This window comes from Herpailurus yagouaroundi, unplaced genomic scaffold (genome assembly GCF_014898765.1).
Source record: "Herpailurus yagouaroundi ecotype Mexico unplaced genomic scaffold, PumYag 250, whole genome shotgun sequence".
Lineage (NCBI taxonomy): Eukaryota > Metazoa > Chordata > Mammalia > Carnivora > Felidae > Herpailurus > Herpailurus yagouaroundi.
The window spans coordinates 19,066,096-19,077,201 of record NW_024412467.1 but is presented as its reverse complement, the minus strand read 5'-3'; the positions used below and the strand labels follow the sequence as shown (position 1 = coordinate 19,077,201).

The following is an 11,106-nucleotide window of genomic DNA, read 5'->3' as shown; positions in this document are numbered from 1 at the left end:
CGGGTCATGATCTCACAGTCTGTGGGTTCAAGCTGCGCATCAGGCTCTGTGCTGACAGCTCAGAGCCTAGAGCCTGCTTTGGTCTGTGTCTCCCTCTCTCTCTACCCTACCCTGTTCGTGCTCTCTTTCAAAAATAAACATTAATGAGCTTTGGGGGTGATGGGAGTAATTGGCTAGTAGCTTAGTGCCAGTCTAATTTAATAAAGCATTTTTATCAGCTTCTACAAATCAAAATAATGCAGTGTAACAGCAACAGTATATATCAGATACATGAATTTTCTGATGAGCTGCATGTTCACTGGGATTAGTTCCCTAAAAATAATACTGATTGTTTCTAATATAACTGAATGTGAACAGTTCTATGAATATTTCCCCAAATGGTCTCTGTCTTTTGTGTAATGATACTCAACTTAATTTATCATTTAATGACCTCTGATCACACTCAGGTACTATTTTGAAATGTGAACATTTTTCCTTAACTGTGTTCAAATCTGTCACAACCACTAGAGCAGCATTTCCTGAAAGGAATACTAATCTTCAACAATAATGCTCACAAAAACCAGTGACTAGACGGATGCATTTAGGGAAGTCTGCTTATGATAACTTCTTGGTGATTCACAATCACCTCAGCACACAGAAGATTCTGGAAAGTTTTGCTATGAAGATATGTGTTGCATTTCTTTGTTGTATAACAAACTTGTGTATCTCAGCATTTCTCAAACTTCCTTATTTTCACGTACTAGTAAGAAAGAAAACCACTGCCAAGTAAACTAGAATTCAAAGCGAAGACGCCATCAAATAGGACATCAGAGATGTTAAAATTCAAAACCATGTGCATCTCAGGATCAATGAAATGTGGTATATGACCACGGAACCTTTTTTTTTGCAAACATCACCCGTGGCCATACTGAGGCTCCAGTGTTCTCTGGAACAACACTCTGGAAAACCAGGCTCTAGCCTAGAGTTTTCACAGTTATTTCAGAGGAAGCAGGTAAAAGACTATCCTTTCCTATTAAGGATAAGAATTGTTAAGTTAAAAAAAAAGCAATTTTTGGTCACCCATTTTAAGTGTGAAACAGACCTTGTTCAGTTAAAAATTGCCAGGTGCATATCACAATGTAACTGTCCAGCTGTCCTCAATGAGCATGTAAATCTCTTTAAATTAAGATGGCATGTAATTAAATCATTCAGCCGGTTGATGGGCTCCTCCACGCAGGTGGTTTACTTTCACTTGAAGTAACCCCCACACCCTGAAGTGACTCAACTTCACGCCACCGCCATTAACATCTCTAGCTCTTCACGGGCTAGGCTGGGGCGTAAAGCATCAGTAACTCTACACTGAGGCAGATGAAGTATGTGAGTGTTGGGAGAAGGTTGGAGGGACTCGTAAATCTGCTTCCAGGGAAAGGGTGCGGTGGATGGCCTGGGCTCTTCCGCCCCCCCCCCCCCGCCGCCCCCCTTTCCCCCTCATGCCTCAGTGCACAGGCCTGGCCCCGGCAACCCGCTGACATCCTTCACCGTCTTGCCAATCCGACGGCTGCGGGAGTGTGGGCATGACTTCGGGGACAGCCTGTACCTCTCCAGGCTGGCCCAGGTCCCCCACCTTCCCCCTCACGCCTAAGTTTAGCACCCCCTGACGCTTCTGAATGTCTGAACTGGGCGAATGCATCTTTCTGGACGCGAATCTGGGGCTTTCCCCAAGCTCTTCGGGCTGGCAGGACCGGCTGGGGCCTCGCGCCGTCCTTCGGACCGGCCGGAGCAAACAGCCCATGACCCCGGGAGGCCCGGGTCACCTTCACACTCGCCTCGGCCCCGCACCTCCCCCGGGGCCGGGGCCTGCCTCCCGCGGCGGCGCCCCCCTCGCCCAGGCCGGAGCCGTGGGGCGCCGGGGCGGAGGGAGGAGGGGACTTGTGCGGGCTCGGCCGCGCTTCCCAGGGCGCTGCATCCGCCGCCGAGATGCTGGCAGCCGGGGGACGGCCTCGCGCGGCCCTCTCCTTATTTATCCACCCGGCAGTTTCCATGGCTCCGCCGCCATCCTCCGCCCCTTCCTCGAGCAGAACCCGGCAGCGGGAGCGGGCCCGGCCCGGAGGGGGCCGCGGGGGCGGGCGCGGCTTGGGGCCCCAGGGCTCCCGGGCGGGGGCCGCGCGTCGTTTCCAAGCCCCGGGGCGCGCGGGGAGGCGCACCCCCAGTCCTACTTCCCGGGCAGCTGTACCACTTCTGCAGTCCCGGCCCCTCCCACCCCATCCCTGCCCCCCCGCCAGCCCGCACCCCAGATCTGTTCCCCACCGGGCCCGGCGCCGGGGCCCCCGAGCGCAGCGCAGCCCCCGGCCCGGCCCGGCGGCGCGGGGGAGGGGCGCGGCGCAGGCAAAGTTGCTGAGTTGCTTTGCACGCTCAGAAGTTGCAGCTGAGACGGCGGCTTCCCGCCCCCTTCCTGGACTCCGCGGCTCGGAACACACACCCACCCGTCACCACCCGCTACCTGCCCTCGCCCCTGCGGCCCCGGCCCGGACTCTTCAGCATCCCCTCCCGGTGCCCGCGAGGAGACCAGGTTTCCAGCGGAGTCGGACTGGGGGCGGACGCACCCCACCTTCCCGCTCGGCGGGGAGTGTTGGGGAGCGGGGGGGGGGGGAGGGAGGGGTAGGCTCCCCTCCACCCAGTCGCCGCGCGGCCGTGGTGCTTCTGCACTTTGCAAAGCTAAGCGGCCGGGCAGGCGTCGCCCACCGGCCCCCGCGCCCTCGTCCACCCCAGCGGGGTTTGCGGAACGTGCGCGGGGAAGCGTTCCCATCCCTTGCCGCAGGGGGCTTCGCCTGGGCGGCGGGAGGGGCTCTGCTAGAAGCCGAAGTCGCCAACAGGTGCTCGCGAGCCCATGTGACCAGGGAGGGGCCGCGCAGGGGAAGCCGGGGGTGGGGGCGGGGGCGGGCTCCCTCCGGGTCCCCAGCAGAGCCCGACGCCGGGTGCACCCCCGCCCACGGCGGCTTAGGGAGGGCTCGCGGGTGGCTCTGCGGAGCGCGGGTGCCCTCGCGGCCTGCCCGGCAGGAGGAGGAGAAGGAGGAGGAGAAGGGGGAGGGAGGGGATGCGAAAGTGGGTCAGGAATGTAACTGGACGCTGCGCACCCCCACGCAGAACCCCCCCCCCTCCTTGCCGGCAGAGGCGGCCAACGCCAGCCTTGGACAGCCAGTCTTTTGCTGTTGTGGTTCCCCAGCATTATCGGTGGACGGTTACCAGGGGATCCCGAGGGATGTGTTTCCCTGTGACCCTTTGGGAAGAAAAACTTAGTTGCCTCAGTAACCGAGTTTGGCTTGGATGCAATGATGCAATGAATGTTCTAGGTGAGCCTGACCAGGACGAGGCTGCCGTGGCACTAGGGGGTGGATTAACTTTTCTTATTACGGAACCAGGACGTGAAAGGAAAGCGGGGGAAAGAGGTGGGTTTTTGCCCTATTTCGTGGTTGTTTTTTACTGTTTCCGAGAACATACATAAGACGTTTTTGCGTTAGAGTTTGAGTCTCCTGAGTGCAGGCCCCCCGGTGCCATAAATGTACCAAAGTTCTTAACAGACGCTGACTTAGTTGATACAAAGGTTTGAAGCTGATACCGTAGAGTTGGAAGGAGTAGAGGACAGTGACAGTTTTGTATTTGGGGAAGGCTTGAGAAACAAACATGAAAAGGCCTTTATTAAAAGGAGAGGAAGAAGAAGAAGAAGAAAAACCCCAAAAACCCAGCCCTGCTCAATGCAGAAGAAGCGATAGCGGCCCAGTTAGTTTCCCCCTGAGCACACTGGCACCTCACACCCTGTGCATGTGATTAGGGGAGGGATGAATCCAGATTTAAAAGTGATGGGCTTTGGGTTTGAATGCTGGGGACACAAGCAGAGTCGGGGGGAAAAGAATAATAAGAAAAGAGACTGAAAAGAGGAGGCTTAGCACCGTGGGCTTTGCAGCTCAAATCTCTCCTTGAGGCTTCTGGAGTTTTGTCCCATGTTTCCTTCTGGTTTTGTTCAGTGGACCTTAGTTACAGAGGATGGGACAGGGCTGTGGAGCCAAGGCCCAAAGAACCATGATGCCACAAACTCAGAAGAAAATGTGCAGCTGCCGGAGTTTTATTCAGAAGAGAAAAAAGGATGTGTTCTCCTCTAAAGAGATTTTCAGAGTTCTCAGAAAAGCTGCCTTAGGTGTTACTGTAAATTCGTTTCCAAGGCCATCCTAGAGGAAGTAACCAAAATTGAGATGTACTTTGCATTAAAGAGTGTGTATTCATAGAAAGCAAATTGAATTTTTGTAAATTGAATCATATTCTAAATACGTAAAAGAAGAGGTTAGTTTGTAGTGAAAACTTTTGTGGGCATCTAATCATTCCCAGTTTACTTTTTTTTTTCTTTTTTAACTTCACTGAGTTGTCTCACTAGTAAAATGTGAATAATAATAATAATAATGAATAATAATAGTTGGTCTTCTTTGAGGTGGGAGACTTGGACTTTTCACACTACTTTCTCCATAAAGCATCTTCAGTTCAACTGGCAAAAGTCTTTATTCTCACTTCCGGTGTTGGCCCAGACTGTGGAACAACTGTGTTGGAAGCTGACAAATCCCATACATCGGACTGTCTTGCGTTCTGGATGTAAAAGGCAGAGTTACACAGTAGTTTTCTGGACACTTGAAAAAAAAATGAACACTTTCATAATCTTAGATTTTGTCACTTTGTTAAGGAGCATGGCTTCCTTCTGTGTGAGATAATTCGACTTTAAAACCTTGGTAAAGGGGCACCTGGGTCCCTTTAGCTCAGTCGGCTAAGTCCACCTCAGCTCAGGTCTTGATGATGTCCCTGTTGATGAGTTTGAGCCCCACGTTCGGTTTAGTGCTGACAGCTTGGAGCCTGGAGCCTGCTTCGGATTCTGTGTCTCCCTCTCCCTGCCCCTCCCTTGCTCATGCTCTCTCTCTCTTTCAAAAATAAATAAACATAAAAAAAAAAAAAAACCCTGCAAAACCTTGGTTCAAACCAGAATTGTTGCCATAGAAATTAATTGAAATTTTAAGGAAGAAATGAAGTTTCACACTTCCTTCTTCCCCCCACTCCCCAAATTTCATTTGAGTTCATGAAACATTTATATGTAGGGTGGTCTTCATTTTAGTTGTAAATCAGATTTATAAAGGAAATTCAATTAAGGAGTGACTATCTGTTAAGAAAGGATCAACAGCAGGATCCTTAATATTGTGAATTATCTTTGCTTATTTAAAATATTTGTTACATAAATTTGGGGGAAGTTTTCAAGAAATCACCTATATGTAGCAGGTTTTCACATAGATTATTTTGGGCGATGTATTTGTAACCATGTATCACAGCCACTGCCCCCTCCCTCAAATATTTTTTTTAATTAACATACATATTCTTGAAACATTTTCTCTGACAACTTTGTGTATAGAACTGTGTGAAGCACTTTGGAGATGACACAGAAACATGTTCATGTTCCTAAAAGAGTCAAATCTATGGTCAGTTAAGCTGGGGGCTGTAGCTGGATGACAAATACAAGAAATTTAACTGTTCAAGAGGTAAGTAAAAATATGTGCATATATGCATAAAAAGAGATGATGGATGGACTCATAGATGAAAGGTACCAGGAGTTGAGAAATGGAATGAGACATTTTTTTTTCTCTTCTTCTTCTGTTTGTTCTCTAAAATGTTATCTGTGAACCTGAATTGGTTCTCTGCAGGAATTGAAGGTTTGCTCTTCCTAGGGAGACATTGCCAGACAGCTAGTGTATGATTGTCAGTGAGAGGTGAGTCTGAAAGTGCCCTAGGAGCATGCTTGCGGGGGAGGGGGCAGAGAGTGGAGAGCCTGAGGGACAGTGAAGGGGAGAGGGCACACCCTTGCTTAGGAAAGGCTCAGATGTTGCAGAGTGCTGCGCGTGTTCTGGAGTGGCACCCATCAGGAAATGTTCCAGAGGGAGTTAGTAGAATTTGAACTTAGGCCTTAAAGGATGCACACGATGTTTATAGCTACAAAGAAAAAGTGGTAGAAATGAGATCAGCCCAGAGGCAGGAAGCTGTAGGGCACAAGTGGGGACTTTGAATAGACTAGCTTTGCAACAGGAGTTGGATCAAATGTGAAGTTGGTCATTGGACATGGTCACATTGGTCATGATAGGTTAGGGACAGACCAATTAGGGACCATGAATGCCTGGCTAAGTTTGGTGGAAGGACTTTCTCTACAGGTAATGTGGAATTAAGACAGGATTCTGAGTAAGGGGAATACATGTCAGAGTTGCATTTGGGGAAGGTTAATCTTGTGAGTTAGATTGGAGCGGGGGGTTAGGGACCGCGAGGGACTGTTGCAGGGATCCAAGGGGGCCTTGATAAGCGTGGTATCCATGATAGTATATGAATGTGGAGAGTGATGGTTAAGAATTTAAGTCTGAAAGACTTGAGAGGCGGTACTATCAACAGAAATTGGAACAGGAAGCCATTGTTTATGGTAAATTGAAGAGTTGATTCGAGAAATGGAATCTGAATCTGTGATTGGAAGCGGGTTTAGGGAAAATGGATGAGTCTTGGCCGGAAGTAGTGATATGAGTCATCCATATAGAAGTAAGTGATTATTGGCCAGAGCCACAGGTGTGGAATGAACTCCTCAGTTTGAACTTGGTGACCAAAGGACCAGTGTGAGGGAACATGCACAATTAGAATTTATATATATGTAAGAAAAACATATATTTTTCAAAATTCTCCTCCTCCCTCACAAAGCACAACAAAGGGGTCATTCCTGGGCCTTTAGTTAGAGCCCATCCACTCATCCAGCACTGTTCTAGCTCAAGTGGTTTCACTCAATGTCTCCTGAACCTGACTCATCAGATTAAGGGGCCGTAGACACAGAATCACAATCTCCTGAGCTGGCAATCTGTATTTTTAATAAGCTTTACAGGCCACTCTGGTATGGATTCCTTTGGGGGAACCAATACCTTAGCCAGTTGGTTCTACCAGTTCTGAGGCCTCCCCTGAGCCTCCTGTCTCCCCTTGGGAGAGCAAGAGTTCCTACTTTTCGTGTGTTCCTTTTGTTCCTAGTGGACAGTCATTGAGAGGCAGTACTTGAAGTTGTTTTTACCCAGATGACCTGATGCTTTCCAAATTTAGCACCGGTCTGGAAGCAGGGGTGGAGGTCATCTGCCCTGCTGGGTAGGAAGAAGGTTTGGGTATGATGCGGAGCAACTCACATTCTGTCCATCCTAGCCTGTCAAAGATGAAGCCCTGGGCAGACCGCTTCCTGTACTTTTGGATACGCAGACCCAGGGTGCAGTGTTTGGCGGTATCTTCAGGAGAAGACTGTTTGGCCGATCTTTTTCAAGAGAAGCGTCAGAGGCAAGGCGTGGGCTCTCCAACCACACATCCTCTGGAGAAATAAGTAGTCAGAAATTTACAGTTGGGTTTCTAAAAGGTGACTGCTGTTGACACCTTTTTCAAAGAATATCTGCATATCCAAGTATCTGTTTATTTCTTGTCAGAAAAACAAATCTCTGTCCTCTTGAGCAGTAGCAAATGTTCTGTCACAGCCAGCTTTCAGTTAACCTCATGCTACAAATTGTTGTCTGGCTACAAATTATCATTTGCCTGCCCTTCCTTTTCCTTTCTTGTTTATAAGCTATAAAGAGAAAAATTCACCTTCAGATGTTATTACAGGTCTGGTGGTCTAGCAGGCAGAAACTAATGATTAAAATCGATACGGGAGGGGGGTCCTGCATGGCTCAGTCGGTTAAGCGTCTGACTCTTGATTTCTGCTCAGGTCATGATCTCATGGTTCATGAGTTCAAGCCCCAAGTCGGGCTCTGTGCTGACAGTATGAAGCCTGCTTGAGAAGCCTTGCGCGCTCGCTCTCTCTCTCTCTCTCTCTCTCTAAATAAAGAAAATAAACATTAAAAAAAAAAAGCAGTCCAGGAGGCTACATGGGCAGTATTCTCTCCCCCATAGAGAATTTAAACTATCCATTTTTCTAAGACTCTAACTTTTGAAGCCAAGGATGGTTTTTTGTTGTTGTTGAGCCTTTTTTTTTTTTTTATCTTCACTGAAGAGCAGTAAAAGATGATAGAATCTAGGTGCTTGTGGTTTTTTTTAATTGTGGTAAAATACACATCACGTAAAATTTACCATCTTCACCCTTTTTAAGTGTACAGTTCAGTACTGTTAAGTACATTCACATTGTTACGCAATAGAATCTAAATTTTTTTTTAATTTATTTTTGAGACAGAGACAGAGCATGAACGGGGGAGGGGCAGAGAGAGAGGGAGACACAGAATCGGAAGCAGGCACCAGGCTCTGAGCCATCAGCCCAGAGCCCGACGCGGGGCTCGAACCCACGGACCGCGAGATCGTGACCTGAGCTGAAGTCGGAAGTTTGACTGAGCCACCCAGGCGCCCCTAGAATCTAAATTTTGTAATTCATTTACAATGTAAGGGAGTTGGAGCACCTGGGCGGCTCAGTCAGGTAAGCATTCGATTTTGGCCCAGGTCATGATCTCACATTTCGTGGGTTCAAGCCCCAAGTTAGGCTCTGCACTGAGCCGGGAACCTGCTTGGGATTCTCTCTCTCTGTCTCTGTCTCTCTGCCCCTCCCCTGTTTGCACATATGCTTTCTCTGTCTCTCAAAATAAATAAGTAAACTTAAAAAAAATTTAAAAAGACAATATAAGGGAATATTCTAAAAATGTCAGAAAATGAATCCCAGGTTACACATAAAACTAAGAATGTGTTGGTGCAGCTTAAAGAATTCATATGCTCTCCTAAAAGAAGTCAGATTGGTGGCTTGCCTGACTATCCTTTCCAACTGCAGCTAATTGTGAAGTTAATCAGTGCAGCAGGAAAATGCAATTTTATGCTTGAGATTTCTTTAAGATGTCAGAAATAGTGCTAACACCTTGATATCGATTTTAAAGTTTTCTTGATGCTGTAAGAGTAGAATAAGAGAATGTGCTCAGTCAAGTGTGAACTTACAGAATTTAATTTATGCTATTGCTTAGAGTTTCCAGAGTTCGTTTTTTGCATACTCTGTGGAAATATTCCCTTTATGTACATGGAGGGTCAGGTAATACTTGCCATTGTTCTATTTTTTTTCTAGTAAATCTTTTTTTTTTTTTTTCAAAAATTTTTTTCAACGTTTATTTATTTTTGGGACAGAGAGAGACAGAGCATGAACGGGGGAGGGGCAGAGAGAGAGGGAGACACAGAATCAGAAACAGGCTCCAGGCTCTGAGCCATCAGCCCAGAGCCCGACGCGGGGCTCGAACTCACGGACCGCGAGATTGTGACCTGGCTGAAGTCGGACGCTTAACCAACTGCGCCACCCAGGCGCCCCTTCTAGTAAATCTTAATGATTTATGTAAATGTGAATATCAACAACCAAAAAAAATTCTTTTTTTAAATAAATTTTTTTAATGTTTATTTTTGAGACTGAGAGAGAGAGAGCAAGGGAGGGGCAGAGAGAGAGGGAGACACAGGCTCTGAGCTGTCAGCACAGAGCCCGATGTGGGGCTCAAACCCACGAACCTCAAGTTCATGACCTGAGCCGAAGTTGGACCAACTAAGCCACCCTGGCACCCCACAACCAAAAATTCTAAATTAGCAAGAACCTGTGAATTTATTATCAGGTAAATGATCATGTCACAAAATTAAACCATTTTTAAGGTTAAATAGTTAAGTAAGAGTCTCAAGAAAGATTAGAAACATTGTTGCCATTTGTCAGAGTTCTTGGTCAACCCAAATCTATTACAGTTCACTTTTTTTTTTTTTTTAACATTGGAAACTTATTTTCACAACCCCTTACTGTTTGCACTCAGTCATTCATAATACCCACAGAACAGGTTTGGAGCTAGGCAGTCCAACAGGATGTCAGCTGTGGTTCCCAAGGCGTTGTGTGTTCACGTCCTACCAAAGGAGAAGCGTCTTCACGTCCCTCTCGTGGCTTTAGAAATTTATATAGCTTATTTAACAGCTCATTAAAACATGCTGCCAACTGGGAGAAAACTTATAGAATCGTTCTGAGTTTATCTTATTCAAAACTGCTTTAGTAAACTTTTGCTTATCGGTCCTGAGAAGATGTGTTAAAACCAGTTTGGCAACTTTTTTTAATATAGCATGCGAGAGGGCCTTGAGAAAAGTTTTGAAATAATATCAGTGCTGGAACTAAAACAGAACACCGTTTTTAAAAATCATTTTTAAAAAATTGAAGCATAGTTGACATACATTATTATATTCGTTTCAGGTGTACAACATTGTGATTAGACAATTCTACACGTCATTCTGTGCTCATCATTATAAGTGTAATTATCATCTGTCACCGTGCAACATTATTACAATATTATTGACTGTGTTTGCTGTACTTTTCATCCCCCTGACTTACTAACTTTATAACTGGAAGTTTGTACCTCTTAATCCCCTTCACCTTTTTCCCTCATCCGCCCTACCCTTCCCCTCTGGCAACCACCAGTTTGTTCTCTGTATTTATTATTGTTTCTTTGCTCCTTTATTTTGTTTCACATATAAGTAAAATCAAGTCGTATTTGTCTTTCCCTGTACGACTTATTTCACTTAGCATAGTACCCTCCAGGTCCAGCCATGTTGTTGTAAATGGAAAGATCTCATTCTTTTTTATGGCTGAGTAATATTCCATTGTATGTAAATACCACATCTTAAGAATTCTACCACTGAACGACCAATGCATGCTATCCATCTTCTGTATCCGTTTGTCTATCAGTGGACACTTAGGTTGCTTCCGTAACAAGGCTGTTGTAAATAATACGGCAATAAACATAAGGGTACATATATCTTTTTGAATTTGTGTTTTTATAAAACTGAATACTTTTTTAAAAAATGTTTTGTAATGTTTATTTTTGAGAGAGAGCACAAGCTGGGGAGAGGCAAAGAAAGAGGGAGATAGAGTATCCGAAGCAGGCTCGAAGCAGGCTCCACCCTGTCAGTGAAAGAGCCCAATGCAGGGCTCTAACTCACGAACCGTGAGATCATGACCTGAGCCAAAGTCGGGTGCTTAACTGACTGAGCCACCCAGGCACCCCAAACTGAATGCTTTTAAACCAGAATATTTATGATATGTATATTTCTCTGTGT

At 46.5% G+C, this 11,106-nt stretch overlaps 1 protein-coding gene across 1 annotated transcript in view; it reads left to right on the top strand.

Moving 5' to 3' along the window:
- Positions 1 to 2,432: 2,432 nt before the first annotated feature.
- RREB1 (ras responsive element binding protein 1) overlaps positions 2,433 to 11,106 on the top strand; it is a 184,116-nt gene continuing 175,442 nt past the window's right edge. Inside the window, exon 1 of the mRNA XM_040460336.1 lies at positions 2,433 to 2,548. The gene's annotated coding sequence lies outside the window, so the exon portion shown is untranslated. The remainder of the gene's footprint in view (positions 2,549 to 11,106) is intronic.